The 23,586-nt window shown below is 39.3% G+C and overlaps 1 pseudogene; it reads left to right on the top strand.

Annotated features, from left to right (window-relative positions):
• Positions 1–1,642: 1,642 nt before the first annotated feature.
• LOC103698287 lies at positions 1,643–3,644 on the top strand (annotated as a pseudogene).
• The last annotated feature ends 19,942 nt before the right edge of the window (positions 3,645–23,586 follow it).

Raw genomic sequence — 23,586 nt, 5'->3', positions numbered from 1 at the left:
TATTGTAATTTGGAAATCTAACTTCGAAATTGAGAAGCGGAGTTGGGCTAGTTGGCAGCACCTGCATGTCCCTCGCAATAGCTGGCCCTAGGGGAGATAAGTCTAAATCCAAATATAAATATAAAATCCATAATTTTTACTATTCAAAAAATTATTAATTATAAATTCATAATCAACTGAATAAATAAAGTTTTACTCTACTATACAGATCGCTAAGCTTGCTAGCGCGAACTCCAAGTCTAAACCATCATTCGTTCGTATCGACCTTATACGTTGAAAGAAAAAAAATAAAAGTATATGTGCGACACAATGCGGTAAGTAAACCTTTCACTACTTTACCGGACCAAGCATTAGTTTTACTATATTGATGCATCATTTAAGAAAAATAACATATATTCTAAAATAAGCATTTCACAATATAATATAATAAAACAAGTCATATTATGCATGCATAAATCATTCATATTTCATAAACATAGCTCTAAGTTAATTTTGCTAATAAATATATAAATTGTTCTTCTACCATTTAGCCATATCATAGCTCAAATATTGCTCACAGATATTTGTGCTATGGTCAGTTTATACCCGTAACCGGGTGTGTTCGTAATCGACATAAATTTATATTTCGTATGCCTATTTTATACCTATTGGTGGAGCCAATGTTTGTATGGATGCTTGCTCTGGGTGTTTAGTTTTCTCAATTCTAGAAATCATACATAGCTATCTCAAAGCCTTTAGAAAGCTTATATTTTTTTCAGTACAATATACATATATTAGATAAAAATTAAATACTAAGTAGCACTACAGAAAAAACTACCTTTTCCGACTTTTGGTTGCCGACGCTAAGTAGAAGCATCAGTAATTTTTGCTAAGCGCCAAAGTTTGCTGACGCTTTTAGAAAGCGTCAGTAGGTGTCGCCTAAGACGACGCTTATAAGCGTCGCAAAAATTATAAGGCTAAAACGACGCTTATAAGCGTCGTCGGAGGCCGTTGTGAGTAAAAATCTTGCTTGGGCCGACACTTTTAAGCGTCAGCGGAAGCCATCTCCCTTTTTTTTTTCCCCTCCCAATGACGCTTTAGAAAGCGTCGTCGGAGGCCATTATCCCCCCTCCTCGCTGCAAATTCCTAACCCCTTGCCTCTCGATCCCTCACCCCTCCAGCCACCTACCTCTCCTTACAAATCTCTAGCCCCCTTCTGATTCTCGATCAGATCCCTTCCAAGAAGCGAGAGAGAGAAAGAGAGCGGCCATGCTTCATAGACAGTTCGATGGAGCTTCTTCCCTCTTCTCTGGCGTCGGCTTCATGCCTTCTCCGGCCACCCAGGCCTCCGATCCCTCCTCCTTCTCCCCCGCCAAGGTACCCATCGCCTCTCTCTCTCTCTGTAGAGATCGCGACCTCTAAATCCTTGTTCTCGATCGTGCTCTCAATCTCAGATTCCGCTATAAGTGCTGCCTTGGAGCGAATCCCCAAGTCTCCCACTTCACCAAACCTCCCGTCGGTGGTCTCGGCGTCCCCATACTGCTAGATCTAGCGATCTACTCCCCTTTTCATTTCACTCTCCTCCTCTCCCGATCCAATCGGGGTTAGGGTTAGGGTTAAGATCTCGCCCGCCTTTCTTCAATCCATAGCGATCCAAGGAGCCGATCGATCCAGCGATCGAGAGAGCTTGTTCGGCGGCGGCCGGAGGAGGAGGAGAGATGGGACGCGACGGCGGTGGGGGAGCGATGAGCGAGGGGCTGGTGAGGAAGGTCCTCCTCTCCTACGCATACGTCAGGATCTGGATCTTGCTCAGCTTCACGGTGATTGTCTTCAACAAGTACAACTGGCCCTTCCCCATCTCCCTAACCATGGTCCACATGTCCTTCTGCTCCGCCCTCGGCTTCCTCCTCGACCACGGCCTCCGCGTCGTCGAGCCCCCCACCTCCCCTCCCATGACCCGCGACCTCTACGTCGCCTCCGTCGTCCCTATCGGCGCCCTCTACGCGTTCTCCCTCTGGTTCTCCAACTCCGCCTACATCTACCTCTCCGTCTCCTTCATCCAGATGCTCAAAGCCCTCATGCCCGTCGCCATCTATTCCATCGGAGTCGTCTTCAAGAAGGACGCATTTAAGACCGAAACCCTGCTCAACATGCTCTCCATCTCCTTCGGCGTCGCCATCGCCGCCTACGGCGAGGCCCGCTTCAACGCGTGGGGCATCATGCTCTAGCTCGCCGCCGTCGCCTTCGAGGCCACCCGCCTCGTCCTCATCCAGATCCTCCTCACCTCCAAAGGCATCTCCTTGAACCCCATCACCTTCCTCTACTACGTCTCCCCCTGCTGCCTCGCCTTCCTCCTCCTCCCCTGGTGCCGCACCTCCTTGGATCGCGTCGGAATCCAAGAGATAAGAAATTTCGCTTGTGGGATCTTAGATTTGAGAGGCAGGAGATGCCCCCCTCAGGTTGCGGTAAGAAAATATATTTTTCTATATTTTTTCTATAAAAAAATTTATAACGACGTTTTAAAGCATCGCTAACTTAAGTTAAACCCGACGCTTTAAAGTATTGCTAGATGGATTTTAGCGACGCTTTTAAGTGTCGCTAAAAATAACCTTTAGCGACGCTTTTCAAACGCGTCAGCAATTTTTTTTCCACCCCGACATAGCCGACGCTTTGGCGACGCTTTGAAAAGCGCCGGAAAAAAAATTACCGACGCTTATAAGCGTCGGTAAAAGCCTTAAAAAGCGTTGCCAAGCCCCTTTTTCTTGTAGTGTAGCATGATCAGATTTATATTTTATGACAAAGCAATTTTCACCAAAGTATTCATGAACTAATTTTCATAATAAAGCATGATTTTTATAACATATATGCTGATCCATAATTTTGAGAAAAGCATGATATTTCCACAAGCAAATTTTATGCATGAAAAACATAATCATCTAAAAAATAATAACGAGTATAAGATTTACTAACTTTTTTCATCTTAGACTCGCAAACTTGACTAGGCAATTAAGTGAACTCTATTAAAAATATTAAAAGCAAAATTAATTTCTCTTTGACAATTTTAATTGAATAATAAGAAATTGGGACAATTAGACAGATGATAACATTCGACAATTTTGGGTGGGTTAGGCTTGAACGATTCGATAAATAAATCATAAGGTAGGATTTCGATCAGGGCCAAGGTCATTTAACATAATTCATCATCAGTGGGCTCCATGGATACTTGACAAGGCTAGGTGATCAGTCCAGCAGGTGACTCGAGCACCAAGACAGTTTTGGATCTCTTTTTAAGGATCAGCTCAGGTTCGTAGATTAGGTCGACAGGACCTAATACTGAGTTTTATAGATTTTCTAGAAAGAGAAAGTAGAGAAAAAAATAGAAAAAAGAGAGAGAAAGTAGTGAGAGAAGAGTCGAGAGAGAAAAGAAGGAGAAGAGAGAGTAAACAAGAGAGAGAAAGAGAGGGATAGTTCTCTCTCTCCTCCTCGTATTCTTCTTTGTTTTTTCTTCTTTTCTTCTTTGTTCTTTCTTGACAAAATAGAGAAAGAGAGAGGCGGCTGGTGGCTATGGAGATGGTGGTCTGGCGAGATGGTGGCCAAAGGCGGTGGCAAGCAAAAGAGAGCAGCTGGTGGCGGTTGCTGGCCAGCTATTTTTAGACCAAAAATAGAGCCGAATAGGGGGATTTTTTTTGGCTTGATTGTTCTCGGATATCAGCCCACTCGCCGGTGGCTAAGGGTCTAGCATATGCTAAGGCCAACTCGGAGATGGGGGCAAAGCTCTCAGTGATGAACACCGATGGCAGAGGTGGACAGAAGAAAAAGAAAAGAGAAGACAAATAGGGGAAGAAACACGAGTTACTTATTTCGGTCGACTTTTGGCCAATTATGCAGTTGGTGGTTGTGATTCCATGGGAAGAAGAACAAGAAAAGGGGAAGAAGATCAAAGTGACCCTAGGGTGACAACACTTAAGAAGACAAAATAGGGGAAAAGAGGCGACAATGGTCGGCGATCATCGGTGATGGTCCACTTGGGGGTTTCTAAATAGGATTGGAGGCTAAGATTATCCTACCCTCAGATGGAGTTCATGGTGGAGGATTACTCTACCTCCACCACCATGATCAAACTAGGGCTTTGCCCTGTTTTTGACTGAAGCAGTCCTTCAGGCTGCGGTTGGGTGCTGGGTCGCACCAATAGGCCAGCCCAATGAGATTGGGCCTTACATTCTCCCCTCCTTTAAAAAAAAATCATCCTCGAAACTTAACCCATCATCATTCTTTAATAAATAAGGATACTTAGTCTACTTCTATTCCACCAAACTTCCACTATGCAACTCTAATCTAAACCAACTCTTCTATACTCATTGTTCGTCCGATTCCTGTCTACCTAAAAATATGCTAGACAGATCGTTGTTAGAACCGACGAACAAAAGTTAATTTAAATTTTACTCTTACCTTTTCTACTCGAAGAATAGTGGTTGTAAGAGGTCGATCCACAGGGAGGCGATTGGAGTTGCATAAAAATTAAAACGTTCACTCGAATTCAAAATTGAGTTTCGAATAACTAAAGAAAAACATTATTATGAGGATGTTGATGGATTCTCTAGTCTACCAGAGAATTTTCTTTATTTAAAAATAATAAAAAGACAAGTATTTAGAAATCAAAGAGCATTTATAAATTCATGAAATGTTTAACTATTCAAAGAAAAATTTTGGCATGAATTGAAATGGATGAAAGCAAGTGCTAAGAAGATTGAAATCCGGAACATAAATTGCATAAAAGAAAATTTCATATATTGCATGAAAAAAAAGAAGAAAGATTACAGAATTTGAAGAACGGAAATTAAAAACAACAGAAATTACAACTTTAGCATAAATAAAACTAAAAACCCCAAAACACATGCTCTTAAAATAAAACTCTTAAAAAAAAACAAAAAAAAAAATTAGAACATGCTCTATTTTCAAAAGAGAAAATAGAGCATTTCCTTCAAAACAATCCCTCTCCCCTGTTCCTTCTTGAACCAGCCGAGCTTCTTCTTCTCCTTTGGACCCGCCGGCCACCCGCCTTGGACCCGCCGGCCACCAACCCGAGAGCCCTCGCCCTCCTCCTCCTCCTCGTCGGCCTCTTCCTCTCCTTAAATAGGTCGCCCACCCCCTGATCTATAGCGAGGAATCCCTTGATGGAGGGGTAACGGATGCAGGGGCTCTCGAATCCGGAAGAGGAATCAATGGGCGGAAGAAATGGGAGCTTGATCGACGGGAGGAAATCACGGAAGGGCTGCTGGGTGCTTGGACATGTGCTGAAACTCGGAAGCGGGATCATGGGAAGGCTGAGAGGTTGATTCGGGAAGGGAGGAGATGCAAAATTCCCATCTGGTTGGCCACGGAATCGCTGGATTACGGGATGAGAGGCGCGAACTTCCTTCTTCGGGCGCTGCTGGGATCGAATGCGGGAATCGCTGCGGGATCGTCGGGATTAGAAGCGGAAGGCAGCTGGGGTCTGCTGTGATCGATGGAGCTTGATGCGTTTGCTGGCGTGGAGGATTTGGAAGGGATGCCACGGCATGGATGCGGTGGAGACGTGGTGAGGATGCGGTGCGGGATCGCCGGAGATTGGATTCGGATTCCGGAAGAGCTTGGGGGGCGCTGATTCACGGACGCGGTGAAGGCTGTAGTGGCGGGATCGCTGGGATTTTCTTTGCCCTCGTGAGATGGAGCTGGGAGACACCAATTTCCATCCAATCAGTCATCTAGATAATAATAAAAAAATAGTGTGATATGAAATTTGGCTTGTAGACGGACGAACTTGGTTCGTCACGGGTCATCTGTTGAGGTCAATTGCAAGTCTTTCAAGTCATGGGTTACCCAGCACCTCATAGTTATGATATGGCCAAATTAGATTTGCCCCAAAATTATTTCCCAAAAGCACTAAAGAAATGGACCTGATTCGGATCCGAACCCGACTCGGACCCGACCCGATCTTCAACCGGGTCGGATCTGGGAAGGGATCCTTCTTTAGTCAAATTTGTACTCAATGTGCATTTTATCTCTAATTTATGAAAATCTGTGCCAAACCCAAATATAATATTAATCCAGTGAATTTATCATTGTCGGTTAGCAATAATACTAATTTAGGTGACATGTAGGTCGCACTTTTGTGCTCTCATCACACCCCCCAACTAGCTTATTGCTAGTCTCTAGCAATTTAGTACGAAAATGATAAAATAAGAGTGCAAAAGTGTTATTTATTATATAAATATACTAAGATAAATACTCACTTTCGTAGAGCATTACGATTGCACTTAGCACGTGCAACAAGCCGTTAAACCCCTAGGTTACCCTAGTGGACGAGTGTTGTCTCGTGAGGGTTTGCAGTGAAGTTACCCACAAACTTCATCAGTCAGGAATTTTCAATTTTTAACTCAAAATTTTAACAGGTATTACTGTATGAAACTAGAATTTCAAGGACAATAGAGACTCGTTGCTATCATATTTAAGCAGACTCTAACTCAAGTTTCATTACTCCATATCTATCTGCTAACAAGTCAAGAATGTAGTGAGGTGCAAGATAGTATCATATAAATGAGTGGCTTTTACTTACTTCCAACATGATCACTCTAATTTTCAAGACTTTCTAGAGTTAAATGGTAATGAACACCCCAAATTTATTTATTTTATATATATATGTATTTTTTTCAGACTGAATGCTAAGAAGAATGATTTGTGCAATATCTAGCCTTATTAAACTTTCTAGCTAACCCATGTAGCGAGTGTTAGACCAATGACTCCCGATCCAGATGGCTCAAGGCACTAGGTGTAGAGACACCCTAACAGGCTTAATAACTCAAGTTAACTAGGCTTCAAGGCCAAATTAGTCACTCAGAGTTTAATCTCAGTCATTCTCACCTTTTTACGCGAACACTCGCTGCTTGCCAGGCAAGAGGTCCGGTTACTCAGTGAGAAGACTTAAAATAAACTCATTAATTTTTTTTTTGTATATATATATATTTTTTTGATTAGGGTGTTCATCCACATATAACTTTAAATTATCTCGAAGATTAAAAGTATTCATATTAGTTGCAAGTATACATACCCCACTATTCATGTGCTTACGTGTAGGTGCTAAATCATCTTCTATCATGTTAGCAGGAGACAGGTGGAACGAAAACTCAAGCTGGAACTGCTATCATATTCCTTAACTCAAAGCTTTTGTCAAAGCAATTCCTAGTTTGTACAGCCAAAAAGATTAGAGTTTGACTTAAAAATTTGAACTTCCCTTTTTTTTTTAATTTTAATTTTAATTTTAAATATATTTTTTTCAAAAATATTTTCACCCCCATACCTAAATCTAACATTGTCCTCAATGTTAAAAAAAATTTAAGGCAGTAATAGGACAGAGGAGAAGTTACCTTATATGGGTGGTTAAGTGACAATTGGGGCCAAAAACCCCCAAACCTACATATTAGTAATTTATTAAATTTTTTTATTTTTATTTATATATATATATATATTTTTATATAATATTTACATGTTGGGTTGCCTCCCTTTAAAACCCATGGAATTTGGGTAGCATATTTATTGTCGCAGCCCGAATTTCAAATTGGGCTGCATTATTTATTGGCAACACTGTAGGTGGATAGCGGATGCAGGAGCGAATAACTCATTCAGGGTTTTAATATGATCACCCATTGTAGAGATTGGTGTTGATCAATAATTCGTCGGATGTGACGATACTTTTTTCCAACCTCTGGGTTAAATGGTGTTAACTTACCCCTTAATGATTTTCTACCATGCATATATTATTCACAACTTAATTAGACTCGACTCCTAAATGAAATCTTAAAAGAAAAGAAGGGCTAGACACAGCTGACCACAACCAACACCACACAACAATTTGATCCTATTAGTCTTAGAACTAAGTGAGGTTTAGTAGCTTCTTAAATCTAGTTGCACAGAGACTTATCAGGTTAAAAAAGTTCCTAAAATTCTTTCTAGATTAGACAGCTCCTAATCTCCTTTCAGATTAAGCTTGAGCTTACCAGTTAAGTGATCCAGTAACCAGTGACCAGAAAAGTTCCGGGGTGTGTGGTGGTGCCAGAAGGGATACACCGATACCACAATACCCGTAACAGTTCTCACTGTTGTAAAACTTTCCTTGACATCACTAATTACTAAATTCTCACTGGAGTGGCTTTCAGCTGCTTCTTTCCAAGCCTAATTGAGCTCGAAAATCCTAAGGCCAACGTCTAATTTGATTTTAATTTAATTTAGCTTAGGATAAGTATGCAAGGTGGTGATTTTTGGGCTAAGGACAGGTAATGACTTCCCAACCTTATCTTTTTAATGGGTTTTGCCCTTAAATTATTTTATGCAAGTGCTTAATACTAAATGCAGCAAATAATCAATATTTTTTTTCAAAGTTTATGCATTGTCATTAGGTTGTATTGATTAAATGAGCAAGCAATTTTTTTTTTACTTTTACTTTTTTTTTTATTTTTTATTTTTATTTTTATTTTTTTTAATTTTTTTTTTTAGCAATAACTTGAATGTAAACTAAACACAATCCTTATGCGTCAGTCAATCTCCGAATGCCCATTGACTAAGCTCTGAAGATTACTCCGTGAGGAGCCCCAATAAAGGTATGATAACCTCGGGGGATTGCACCTTATCAATTACTAGCAAAAATAATATAGATATTTTTTTATTTTTATTTTTTATTTTTTTTGAATTTTTTATTTTATTTTATTTTATTTTATTTTTTTTAAAATTTAAATTTCAAATTTCGAATTTCAGAATTCAAATTTTGAATTTAAATTTTTGAATTTTTGAATTTTGAAATATATATTTTTTTTTAATTTTTTTTTGAATTTTTTTTTCAAATTTCAAATTTCAGAATTTAATACGAAATTATTAACTGAAAATAATCAAAATAATAGAAATAAAAACTTACTACCGGAGTGCGTTCACTCTGGGCATCCAAAATCCAATTTGATCTTCTTGATCGTTCTTGCTTCTCAATTTGCCTCCCCGGCAACGGCGCCAAAATTCTGTTCGTCCGATTTCTGTCTACCTAAAAATATGCTAGACAGATCGTTGTTAGAACCGACGAACAAAAATTAATTTAAATTTTACTCTTACCTTTCTTACTCGAAGAATAGTGGTTGTAAGAGGTCGATCCACAGGAAGACGATTGGAGTTGCATAAAAATTAAAATGTTCACTCGGATTCAAAATTGAGTTTCGAATAACTAAAGAAAAACATTATTATGAGGATGTTGATGGATTCTCTAGTCTACCGGAGAATTTTTTTATTTAAAAATAATAAAAAGATAAGTATTTAGAAATCAAAGAGCATTTATAAATTCATGAAATGTTTAACTATTCAAAGGAAAATTTTGGCATGAATTGAAATGGATGAAAGCAAGTGCTAAGAAGATTGAAACCTGGAACATAAATTGCATAAAAGAAAATTTCATATATTGCATGAAAAAAAAGAAGAAAGATTACAGAATTTAAAGAACGGAAATTAAAAACAACAGAAATTACGACTTTAGCATAAATAAAACTAAAAACCCCAAAACACATGCTCTTAAAATAAAACTCTTAAAAAAAAACAAAAAAAAAATATTAGAACATGCTCTGTTTTCAAAAGAGAAAACAGAGCATTTCCTTCAAAACAATCCCTCTCCCCTGTTCCTTCTTGAACCAGCCGAGCTTCTTCTTCTCCTTTGGACCCGCCGGCCACCCGCCTTGGACCCGCCGGCCACCAACCCGAGAGCCCTCGCCCTCCTCCTCCTCCTCGTCGGCCTCTTCCTCTCCTTAAATAGGTCGCCCACCCCCTGATCTATAGCGACGAATCCCTTGATGGAGGGGTAACGGATGCAGGGGCTCTCAAATCCAGAAGAGGGCTGAAGAAATGGGAGCTTGATCGACGGGAGGAAATCACGGAAGGGCTGCTGGGTGCTTGGACATGTGCTGAAACTCGGAAGCGGGATCATGGGAAGGCTGAGAGGTTGATTCGGGAAGGGAGGAGATGCAAAATTCCTATCTGGTTGGCCACGGAATCGCTGGATTACGGGATGAGAGGCGCGGACTTCCTTCTTCGGGCGCTGCTGGGATCGGATGCGGGAATCGCCGCGGGATCGTCGGGATTGGAAGCGGAAGGCAGCTGGGGTCTGCCGTGATCGATGGAGCTTGATGCGTTTGCTGGCGTGGAGGATTTGGAAGGGATGCCACGACATGGATGCGGTGGAGACGTGGTGAGGACGCGGTGCGGGATTGCCGGAGATTGGATTCGGATGCTAGGATTCCGAAAGAGCTTGGGGGGCGCTGATTCACGGACGCGGTGAAGGCTGCAGTGGCGGGATTGCTGGGATTTTCTTTGCCCTCGTGAGATGGAGCTGGGAGACACCAATTTCCATCCAATCAGTCATCTAGATAATAATAAAAAAATAGTGTGATATGAAATTTGGCTTGTAGACGGACGAACTTGGTTCGTCGCGGGTCATCTGTTGAGGTCAATTGCAAGTCTTTCAAGTCATGGGTTACCCAGCACCTCATAGTTATGATATGGCCAAATTAGATTTGCCCCAAAATTATTTCCCAAAAGCACCAAAGAAATGGACCTGATTCGGATCCGAACCCGACTCGGACCCGACCCGATCTTCAACCGGGTCGGATCTGGGAAGGAATCCTTCTTTAGTCAAATTTGTACTCAATGTGCATTTTATCTCTAATTTATGAAAATCTGTGCCAAACCTAAATATAATATTAATCCAGTGAATTTATCATTATCGGTTAGCAATAATACTAATTTAGGTGACATGTAGGTCGCACTTTTGTACTCTCATCACTCATCATATGCCTATCGTTACAAATCACAAAACTAAGCTTAAGTTCTACCAATTACTTGATTTTTAAGCTTAACCCACGATCAAACCTATTGCTTGAATACTATAATGTCACGCCCCATATTCAAAACATGATGTGGTCATGCTACCGAGGGGTACAACCCACGATAACATAAAGACAACATTATATTTAACTTTCAAATCTATCTCAAATATAATAGAATAAACAAGAATCCAATTTTTGAAGGAAAAAAGCCGATTTTTGCATGCATGTAATTTTAAAAATTTTCAGAAAAATGCAGCGAAAAGATAGAATTAAACTTTTTAATTCCAAGCATGCAAGGGAGATCATATCTCAAAAATAAATTACAGAAACATTTAAACTATTTATGTAAAAATAGTTATAAGCATGATTAACCATAGAATTAGAAAATCAGCAATCCTTGTTAAGTTCTAAACCTAACTAAGATAAAATAAATTTCATACTTTATGATGAAGAGGTTGGATTTGAAGATCTGAAAGTCGAGCCTCGTAGCCACACACGTGTCTGGCCTCTACGGATGATCCACGCAAAGTTCCGGGTTGATCTGATCCAGCGGAAGTGCTAGCTTGCGCGGAATCCTGCTGTGGCTAATTTTGTTCTTCCTAAAATCAATCAACCTTTGATTGATCTTATGAGATGAAGGAAGAAGATGAAGAAGGAGAAGAGGAGAAGTAATGAAGTGATTCTTTTTCTGAATTTTTCAGAACTCTAAGTTCTAAAAAAAAATCATAATCACTAAATCCTTGGCGTGGAGAGGAAGAGAAGAGAATTCATTCATAATGTCTCTCTTGCTACTCTTTTATAGATTGGATTTAGGGCTTCTCCTAATCTTATTAGGAGTATGGGACTATAATCCACCCTTGGATTAATGCCAAGTGTCCAATCCTTGTGCTCATAGATGCATGACATGTGTCCACTTAATCAATTGATTAATTTCCTAATCACATTAGGATTCCTAATCTCATTAGGAGAATTAATTAATTTGTGAGCATGCATCCTACGATGCCATGTGGACTTTAAAGTCCGCATAGTGTGAACATGACTTAAGTCATATTCATCCTACGACGACATGTGGTCTTTAAAATCCGCACAAATCTTGATTTAATCAAATTGACCCAATCATGAACCCAAATTAATTTGGGTCGAACCCAATTTGATTTGGCTCATTAAATCAGCCTAATTGCAATCCAATTGCAATTAATTCCACTTAATTCTTCATAATAATGACTCTTAATTGACTAGAGTCAATTCCAATCCAATTGGGTCAAGTCCGATCAATTAGGTTATGCCCAATCGGCTCAGGTCGAACCCGATCGAATTAAGTCAAACTCTAATTTAGCCCAAATTGAATCTAATTCAATTTGGCTTAATTAAAGTCCAATAATTCAATCGAAATAAATTTATTAGTAATCCAATTACTAATTAACCCTCCAATAATTCAATAATTATTTTAATGCAACTTTTGCTTAAGATAATTTTGTCAATCGAATTGACCAAATTACCCCTGAATGATTCTTAATCATTAATCAGCCATTTGATCAACTTAGAAACTTCTATGCGTGTGACCCCATAGGTTCGAACCTAAGCCAGTAGCACAAGAACAACTTTTTGTACTAATCGAAATGACCATCTAGCAATGGTACTCGACGTCCGGATAGGACGAATGATCGTAAAGCAACATTCAAGAATCCTTGGACTATGGTTACCGTATAATTTATCTCTATGACTCTTAAATGCCAGGATGACTTCAGAGTTCTGTCAACTCTATAATAAGTGCATCCATGATGTGATTCAACTTTAGAAATTCTGTGACTTCTCATAAGAATTACCCTGGCCAAGGTTTTGCTAAGTTGAACACAAAGCATTATCTCATGTTTTCAGGAGGGATCAATTCCATCTTGACTCACAACTGACTACGCAAGTACTTGACTATACCCAGTGACATTCCGTCACTGAATTAGAAATTCAGGTAGTTCGGTAGCAAAGTACAGTGAGTTGCTTGCTAGTCACAGGTTGCGGTCTCAGGTTAGAGGGCCAAACTTATACCTATATCCACTCGGAACATCTCTTGACAGTAGAGCATTCTTGAATTGGTCACGTTCAGTGAAATGTACTCCTACACTTCACCTGTGTGACATATCAGTGTCTCCACACTCCTTGGTTAAGAGAACAACCAACGTATATGTCACACAAGGACCTAATCTCGATAATGCTGTCGTCCTAGTAACAGCATATCATTTGATCGCGAACAGTTTTAAGGACTTGAAGATAAATCCTCCTTTATCATAAAACAAGTCCTATGGACTTCATCATATAAGAGTTCGTTTGAAGATGTACAATGAAATGATGAACAATGCCAAATAACATTTTATTAATTTGTCAATTCATTTACAAAATTTAATCATCAGCGCACTGACGATTGACTTTTAGGATATAATTTCCAACAACTCCCACTTAGCCTAAAGCCAATCGGCACAGTATCTAATACCCATCTTCGACTTGTGTTCGTTGAACTCTTTAATGCCGAGAACTTTGGTAAATGGGTCAGCCAGATTTTCTTTTGTGTCAATCTTCTGAAGATCAATATCACCTCGTTCGACGATCTCTCGAACCAGGTGGTAGCGACGTAGAATATGCTTGGTCCGCTGATGTGCTTTGGGTTTTCTTGCTTGAGCTATGGCTCCAGTATTGTCACAAAATACAGGCACTGGACCATCAATGGAGGATGTCACTCCAAGCTCAGTGATGAACTTCCGCAACCATACGGCTTCCTTGGCGGCATCAGATGCTGCGATGTATTCTGCATCACATGTAGAATCTGCCACTGTATGCTGTTTGGAACTTTTCCAGTAGATGGCCCCACCCTTAAGAGTAAAGATATATCCCGACACGCTCTTGCTATCATCTTGATCTGACTGAAAACTTGAATCAGTATATCCTTCAAGTTTTAAGTCAGAATCACCGTAGACAAGCTACTGGTCTTTAGTATTTCTCAAATACTTAAGGATGGTTTTTACAACCTTCCAGTGGTTACTACCTGGATCAGACTGGTATCTGCTCACTACTCCTAGTGAGTATGCCACGTCTGGTCTAGTACATGTCATGGCATACATTATAGATCCCACTACCGAAGCATATGGAATTCTATCCATACTCTCTCTTTCTTGAGGGGTTGTCGGACAATCCCTCTTAGAGAGGTTAGTTCCATAGCCCATCGGAAGATAGCCTTTCTTGGAATTAATCATACTTAACCTCTTCAGTATAGTATCAATGTATGTGGATTGGGATAATCCAAGCAATCTTCTAGATCTATCTCTATAAATCTTCATCCCTAGGATGTAAGATGCTTCTCCCAAATCCTTCATGGCAAATTGAGATGATAGCCAAACCTTTATTCCTTATAATGCAGGAATGTCATTTTCGATTAGAATAATATCATCCACATACAAAACAAGAAATATAATAACTGAACTATTTGCCCATTTATAAATGCAAGATTTCTCTTCATTCTTAATGAAGCCATACGATTTGATCACCTTATCAAATCGTATGTTCCAACTCCGTGAAGCTTGTTTTAATCCATAAATAGATTTTTGAAGCTTGCACACCTTAGACTCATCTGTAGATATAAAACCTTCAGGTTGCATCATATACACCTCCTCTTCTAAATCTCCATTTAGAAAAGCGGTCTTTACATCCATTTGCCAGATTTCATAATCTAAATATGCTGCTATCGCAAACATAATCCGAATGGATTTGAGCATTGCCACAGGAGAAAACGTCTCGTCATAGTCAATACCATAATGCTGACGATATCCTTTGGCAGCCAGACGAGCTTTATAGGTTTCTACCTTTCCGTCTGTGCCCCATTTTCTTTTGAAAATCCATTTACACCCTATGGGTTTAATCCCTTCGAGTGGGTCAACTAATGTCCATACATCATTGACCTTCATGGATTCCATTTCGAATTGCATGGCTCCAAGCCATGCATCAGAGTCATACCTCTGCATTGCATCCATGTAGGTGATCGGATCCTCATCATTTTCATCAAGTTCGATAGGATCCCCGTTCCGGACCAAGAAACCATAGTATGTGTCCGGCTGACGTGGTACTCTACTTGATCGCCTTAATGGTGCATCTAAGATGGGTTCTGGATCTGATCTAATCAAATCCGACTCAATTGGTTCAGTGGATGGTGTCGGATCTTTTACATGTTGAACTTTCCTAAGTTCAACATTAGAGCTATTAGTTCCTTCACTAAGGAATTCTTTCTCTAAGAAAATAGCTCTATTGCTTACGAACAACTTTTGTTCTTCAACAAGGTAGAAATAATATCCTTTAGTTTCTTTAGGGTAACCGACAAAGAAACATTTGTCAGACTTGGGTTCAAGTTTGTCTATCTTCAAACGTTTGACGTACGCCGGACACCCCCAAACCCTAAGGTGAGAGAGTACCGATTTCCGTCCCGTCCACATCTCATGTGGTGTTTTATTCACAGATTTACTTGGAACCTTATTAAGTATATAACAGGCTGACTCAAGTGCATATCCCCAAAAGGATATGGGCAGATCAGCAAACCCCATCATGGATCGAACCATATTTAATAGAGTTCGATTTCTTCTTTTTGACACGCCGTTATACTGCGGTATACTAAGAGGAGTCCATTGGGAAAGAATCACATTCTCTTTCAGATATATCAAAAACTCATTGAAAAGGTATTCACCCCCTCGATCTGATCGAAGAATTTTAATACTCTTTCCAGTTTGTTTTTCTACTTCATTACGATACAATTTGAACATATCAAATGCTTCAGATTTATGTCTCATTAAATAGACATAACCATACCTCGAAAGGTCATCTGTGAAAGTAATGAAATATGCATATCCGCCTCTAGCATTTGTGCTCATTGGCCCACATACATCAGAATGTACTAGGGTCAATAAGTCATTGGCTCGTTCACCTTTTCTAGTAAAAGGTGACTTGGTCATCTTACAAAGAAGGCATGATTCACATGTTGTTAATGATTTACAATCATTAATATTGAGGATTCCCTCTTTATTTAACATGTTCATCCTGTTCTTGTTAATATGATCTAGCCTATGATGCCAAAGGTAGACATCCGTGATATTATCTATTCTAGGGCGCTTATTGGACTTGTACATTACATGAACAGACTGTGATAATATGTAAATCCTATTACTCAATTGTCCATTCATTATAGTAACACCATTCATAACGATATCACAGTAATTTCTTTTTATTGAAATCTCATAACCGTTCATGGCCAAAAGGCCTACAGAAATTACATTCAATAAGAAAGAAGGACAAAAGTGACAGTCACTTAAGACTACTATTTGAGAATTGAATACAAGTTTCAGAATTCCTAAAGCTATAACTGGAACTGATCTTCCATCTCCAACATTTAGGAACCTTTCACTTTCTTCAAATCTCTCAATGACTTGTAGTCCCTGCAACGAATTATAAATATTAAAAGGACTTCCAATATCCAATACCCAGGTCGAATTATCACATATTGAAAAATTACAAGGTGTTATCATATAAGTACCTTGATCTGCAACTGATTGCATCTTTTTCTTTGGCCTGTTCGGATCAAGAGAGGCAATGTACTGAGGATAGTCCCTCTTCCAATGCCCTTGCTTCTTATAGTAGAAGCACTCTGCCTTACTCTAATCAGCCTTCTTATTCATAATCTGACTTTGCTCTGCACGATGCACCTTTTTCTTTTGATTTTTATTTTTCTTCTTTCCTTTTTTAAAAGGACCACGACCCTTGGACGAACCTCCCACTAAATTCACCGATCCTTTTAGGAGTTGGTGATCCTTCTCAAAAGTTTGTAGTAAACCCAACAATTGGTGATAATTTACTACCGATTTCGTCATACGAAAGTTGGTGAGAAATGGGCGGTACGAACCAGGAAGAGAGTTCAGTATAGCATCTTTTCCCAATTGATCATGAAGGGAAAAATCGAGACTGCTCAGGCGCTCGATCAACTCAATCATGTACAATACATGATCAGTCACCGATGCCCCATCCTTCATCCATGCGCTGAAAATAGCACAACTAGTTTTGTGTCTTTCAACATCGTCGGGAGTGCCAAAAGATTCGTTCAACACTTGAACGATTTCTTCGGGCAGGGCGTTCTTGAACCGGCGACTGAACTCGTCGCTCATTGCAGCAAGCATATAATGCATCGGACAGTGATACGGTCACTGAGCCACTTCTGATAAGTTTCTCTGACCGCACCCCGTGCATTAGCAGCAGGCTGCTCAGGTGCTGGATCCGTTATCACATAAAGGATCCGTTCATGCTCTAGCACAATCTTAAGTTTTCTAAGTCAGTTATTGAAATTGGGTCCAATCAACTTGTCATTATCCAACAATGAACGAAGTGACAAATTAGTGGCCATTTCTGCATAAAAAAAATCGGTTATCAGTATATGAATTGACAATACCCTAAAGACTTGAACTTTAGTCTAAAGGTCCTCCCACCATTTTATACAAATTTGTAGCCTCTACCTCAAATTCGAAGAATTACACTTAAATCTTCAGTGAGCACTAGAACCCAATTGATCGCATATGGGCCCGAGTGTGGCTCGGCCAACCCATATGCACCTATAGGTAGGTTCTGAACCATTGTTTCACCAAACAATTTCTAGTGATAATTTTGCCCCAGTCTCTTTGGCAGGCGTGTAGCGCCTCCACCGAAGATTCTGGTTAGGTCCAACCATTAAATGATAGGATTCCGTATAATCAACTAATAGATGACCAAGCCCGAGTGTGGCTCGGCCCACCTGACCACCTATTGAAGGTACACTCGACTCATCATATATCAAATGACAATTCCAATGCCCAATAAGCTCCAGGCGTGTGGTGCCTCCAATGATTATCGAAACATTAGACTCATTATTATCTAACTTAATGGGAGGCTATGACCTAGTTATCCCCATAACTATTTCATTTTAAGAACCTAATAATTTTAGAGAATTAAATTAGGATAGATAAGAAGATCCGGTTAACCTAAATTCTCCTACTGACTTCACCAAGTCAGATTATAAAGAATTAGATTCAAACCGGTTAAGGAGGCACCTAAATCAGTCAAACTGATTTTTCTTACAGGCATGGGTTAACTCGAATCATTAAATGATCCAATCAAAAAATGATTGACCAAATCGGCCAGGTAAGTGAGATCGGTGGAAGGGATATGCCATTAACTCGACAAAGACGCATCAGTGCGAGTAGCTCCCAATTAAAAACCACCGGTCGAGTCCGCCAAGCTTACCTTAGACACCGACTGGTTAATCAATTTTGATTTTGACCATCCTAATGACTCGGGCTCAACCACGGATCCTAAATCAAGTTCCATCTTGGTCTGATCAAAGACATGGAACCGATCAATCTATAACTATTGTAAATTGAATTGAGTTATCTTGATTTGATCTAATTACTACTTAGTTAGATTTAATCAATTAACTCAATCATTCCATGATTTGATTCTAACCTTAGGTCTAACCCAATTAGAGAACTTGACTTGAGCTAACCCAAACCCCCAAGACTTATGCAATTTGTCATTGAAATTCAATTCACAATTCTAGGTCACTTAATTCTTAATTAAGTGTAGTTTTATGAAAATTTTTTAGATCATTGTATAAGTCTTAAATCAGATGTTAATTACAAATTTTTAGTTCTTAAAATCAGATCTAAATTTGTGAATTAAACATTCTGATTTCATATTTAATTCATGTTTAAATCATTAACGATTTATGTTCATATATCACATATATAAACTAACATGAATTAACTTAAATAACATGCATCATAAGCATTTATTCTTAGATCTTATATGTCTTACAAAATCAGAGATTAAAAGGATCATAAATTGCATTTAGATCTAATCTAAATAAGTTTATGATTTCAAATTTTACATGTTCAATATATCACATATATTAATCATAAAACATGCATCACATGCATCCAAATTTCAGATCTAGTTAATCATGCAAAAATAGTAATTAAATCATTCATAAATCTTCTTTAGATCTGATCTAAACATATTTATAAATATCAAATTTAATTACAATTATTTTAAGCATAAATTGTTTAAACATTCAACCTGACTCTGATACAAATTGAAGGAAAAAAGCCGATTTTTGCATGCATGTAATTTTAAAAATTTTCAAAAAAATGCAGTAGAAAGATAGAATTAAACTCTTTAATTCCAAGCATGCAAGGGAGATCATATCTCAAAAATAAATTACAAGAATGTTTAAACTATTTATGTAAAAATAGTTATAAGCATGATTAACCATAGAATTAGAAAATCAACAATCCTTATTAAGTTCTAAACCTAACTAAGATAAAATAAATCTCATACCTTATGATGAAGAGGTTGGATTTGAAGATCTGAAAGTCGAGCCTTGTAGCCACACACGTGTCTGGCCACTACGGATGATCCACGCGAAGCTCCGAGTTGATCTGATCCCGCGGAAGTGCTAGCTTGCGCGGAACCCTACTGTGGCTGATTTTGTTCTTCCTAAAATCAATCAACCTTTGATTGATCTTATGAGATGAAGGAAGAAGATGAAGAAGGAGAAGAGGAGAACTAATGAAGTGATCCTTTTTCTGAATTTTTCATAACTCTAAGTTCTAAAAAAAAATCATAATCACTAAACCCTTGGCGTGGAGAGGAAGAGGAGAGAATTTCATTCATAATGTCTCTCTTGCTACCCTTTTATAGATTGGGTTTAGGGCTTCTCCTAATCTTATTAGGAGTATGGGACTATAACCCACCCTTGGATTAATGCCAAGTGTCCAATCCTTGTGCTCATAGATGCATGACATGTGTCCACTTAATCAATTGATTAATTTTCTAATCACATTAGGATTCCTAATCTCATTAGAAGAATTAATTGATTTGGGAGCATGCACCATACGACGCCATGTGGACTTTAAAGTCCGCATAGTGTGAACATGACTTAAGTCATATTCATCCTACGATGACATGTGGTCTTTAAAATCCGCACAAACCTTGGTTTAATCAAATTGACCCAATCATGAACCCAAATTAATTTGGGTCGAACCCAATTTGATTTGGCTCATTAAATCCGCCCAATTGCAATCCAATTGTAATTAATTCCACTTAATTCTTCACAATAATGACTCTTAATTGACTAGAGTCAATTCCAATCTAATTGGGTCAAGTCCGATCAATTAGGTTATGCCCAATCGGCTCTGGTCGAACCCGATCGAATTAAGTCAAACTCTAATTTAGCCCAAATTGAATCTAATTCAATTTGGCTCAATTAAAGTCCAATAATTCAATCAAATTGAATTTATTAGTAATCCAATTACTAATTAACCCTCCAATAATTCAATAATTATTTTAATGCAACGTTTGCTTAGGATAATTTTGTCAATCGAATTGACTAAATTATCCCTGAATGATTCTTAATCATTAATCAGCCATTTGATCAACCTAGAAACTTCGATGCGTGTGATCCTATAGGTTCGAACCTAAGCCGGTAGCACAAGAATAACTTTTTGTACTAATCGAAATGACCATCTAGCAATGGTACCCGACGTCCGGATAGGACGAATGATCGCAAAGCAACATTCAAGAACCCTTGGACTATGGTTACCGTATAATTTATCCCTATGACTCCTAAATGCCAGGATGACTTCAGAGTTCTGTCAACTCTATAATAAGTGCATCCATGATGTGATTCAACTTTAGAAATCCTGTGATTTCTCACAAGGATTATCCTGGCCAAGGTTTTGCTAAATTGAATACAAGGCATTATCTCCTGTTTCCAGAAGGGGTCAATTCCATCTTGACTCACAACTGACTACGCAAGTACTTGACTATACCCAGTGACCTTCCGTCACTGAATTAGAAATTCAGGTAGTCCGGTACCAAAGTACAGTGAGTTGCTTGCTAGTCACAGGTTGCGGTCTCAGGTTAGAGGGCCAAATTTATACCCATATCCACTCGAAACATCTCTTGACAGTAGAGCATTCCGGAATTGGTCACGTTCAGTGAAATATACTCCTACACTTCACCTGTGTGACATATCAGTGTCTCCACACTCCTTGGTTAAGAGGACAACCAACGTATATGTCACACAACGACCTAATCTCGATAATGCTGTCATCCTAGTAACAGCATATCATTTGATCGCGAACAGTTTTAAGGACTTGAAGATAAATCCTCCTTTATCATAAAACAAGTCCTATGGACTTCATCATATAAGAGTTCATTTGAAGATGTACAATGAAATGATGAACAATGCCAAATAATATTTTATTAATTTATCAATTCATTTACAAAATTTAATCATCAGCGCATTGACGATTGACTCTTAGGATACAATTCCCAACAATTTTATCATCCATCAAATAAAACCAACATTGGTTCAGAGCGTATAAATCCAAATATAAATGCCAAACCCATAATTCTTACTATTTAAAAAATCACTAACTATAAATTCGTAATCAACAGAAGAACTAAAGTCCTGCTCTACAATATAGATCGCAAACCTTAATTGCACGAACTCTAAGTCTAGACCATCCTTCATTCTTATCGACCCTATCTATTTAGAGTGAAAAAAAAAATAGGGGTATATGAGCTACATAGCTCAGTAAGTAAACCTTTCATTATCTTACCGGACCAAGCATGAATTTGTTCATATCAATACATCATTTAAAAAAAATAACGGATATTCCAAAATAAGCATTTCGTAATAGAGTATAATAAAATAAGTCATAAAACAAATCATGCGTGCATAAATTATTCATATTTCATTAACATAGCTCCAAGTTTATTTTGCTAATAAATATATAAATTATTGTATTCCCATTTAGCCATATTATAGTTCAAATATTGCTCATAGATATTCGTGCTATGGTTCATACCCGTGATATGACCCACATTTGTAATCGACATAGATTTATGTTTCGTATGTCAACTTTATACCCATTGGTAAGGCCAGTGTTCGTATAGATGCTAGCTTTGCATGTCAATTTTTTTTAATTTTAGAGATCATACATAGTTATCTATAAGCCTTTAGAAAGCTTATATCTTTTTCGTAAAACATACATATAATTTGATGTAAAATACTAAATCGCATGATCTGATTCATATTTCATAACAAAGCTATATTCATCAAAGCATTCATAAACTATTTTTCATAATAAAGTATGATTTTTATAACACATATGCTAATCCATAATTTCGAGAAAAGTATGATATTTCAAAAAGCAAATTTTATGCACGAAAAATATAATCATCTAAAAAATAATAAGAAGTGTAAGATTTACTTCTTCCATCTTGGACTGTCAAACTTCACCGGACAATTCAGTAACCCTATTAAAAATATTAAAAATAAAATTAATTTATGTTCGATGATTTTAATCAAATAATAATAAACAGGGATGAGTAGCTAGATGATAGCGTTTGACGATTTCAGGTGGGTCATGTGTGAGCTGTTCGATCAGCAAATCATAAGCCTGAAACTTGACCAGGGCCAAGGTCATTTAATATAGTTCATCATCAGTGGGCTCCATGGATACTTGACAAGGCTTGGTGATCTGCCTAGTATGGACTCGAGCACTAGAGCAATTTAGGGCCTTTTTTTAGGGAACGATTTGGATTCGTAGATCAGGTCGACAAATTGTAATACTTGTAATGTCCGGGCCCAATACGAACTGGGCCCAATACTTTTAGGGCCCAGTTGAAAAGTATTTGGGCCAGGGGGTGTTAGTGGGCCATACTGGCCCATGAGGAGCAGCCATGGAAGACTGCCATCTCCCACCTAAGGGCTGAAAGGACAGGACCACCAACTAGCCAACGAATAGACGCCCACTGCCATGCAAAATGGGAGCCCGCCACCTCCTCCCCCTCGATAGTTGGGTACTGAACTGGCCTGAAGAGGGGGGGCAGCTGGTGGCTCCTGGAGCAGTGGTGAAGGAGAGGATGCCACCTCCTCTTGGGGTCAAATCCTAAGCCAATATATATAACCCTTAAGATTGCTAACCCCATTTTGATATACCCTCTTAAACCTCAAACCCTCTGGATATACTGCACCAGAGAGCTGAGCCTTGGAGCTGGAGGCAGAAGGAACCTTGTAGCCCTAGGAGAGGAAGGAGGAAGCTTGCCGAGGTGGTACTGCCCAACTTCGACTAGCCAAAGCAAGGTAAGGGCCACTATGAGTAGGGTCTTAAGTAAGAAAAAGGGTGGAGAAACCTCTTTGTGGGGTGTTCTCCTCTCTGTTTCATCAATGAAATAGAGGGGAGGAGACCAGCACAGAGAAGAAGACCGGCACTGGGGGAAGACAGGAGAGGGGCCACGGGCCGGACCCATAGGCCGCGGGCCGGACTCACGGGCCGCGAGCCGGCCTGAGGATGCCCCAGGCCTAGGTCCAACATCCACCTGGGCCGAGCCCAACCGGACTCGGCCTACGGGTGAAAGGGCACCGCAGCCCCCCGGCCGCGGCTGCCCTAAGACTAAGGGGAAACCAAGGGCTGCCGGGTCTGGCCGAGCCGGTGACAGATGCGGCCACAAGGCCGCCAGCCTCAACTAAGCCCCACCTCTTCACCGGCGAAGAGGTGGTGGCGCTGAAAAGAAAAAGAAAAAGAGAGAAGAGGGGAGACGGAAGCAGGAGAAGAACAAAGAAAAAAAATACTTACCTTGGACCACGGCCTTACCT

This window comes from Phoenix dactylifera, unplaced genomic scaffold, assembly GCF_009389715.1.
Source record: "Phoenix dactylifera cultivar Barhee BC4 unplaced genomic scaffold, palm_55x_up_171113_PBpolish2nd_filt_p 000494F, whole genome shotgun sequence".
NCBI lineage: Eukaryota > Viridiplantae > Streptophyta > Magnoliopsida > Arecales > Arecaceae > Phoenix > Phoenix dactylifera.
The sequence above is the reverse complement of the archived record's forward strand: the minus strand, read 5'-3'. Positions and strand labels throughout refer to the sequence as shown.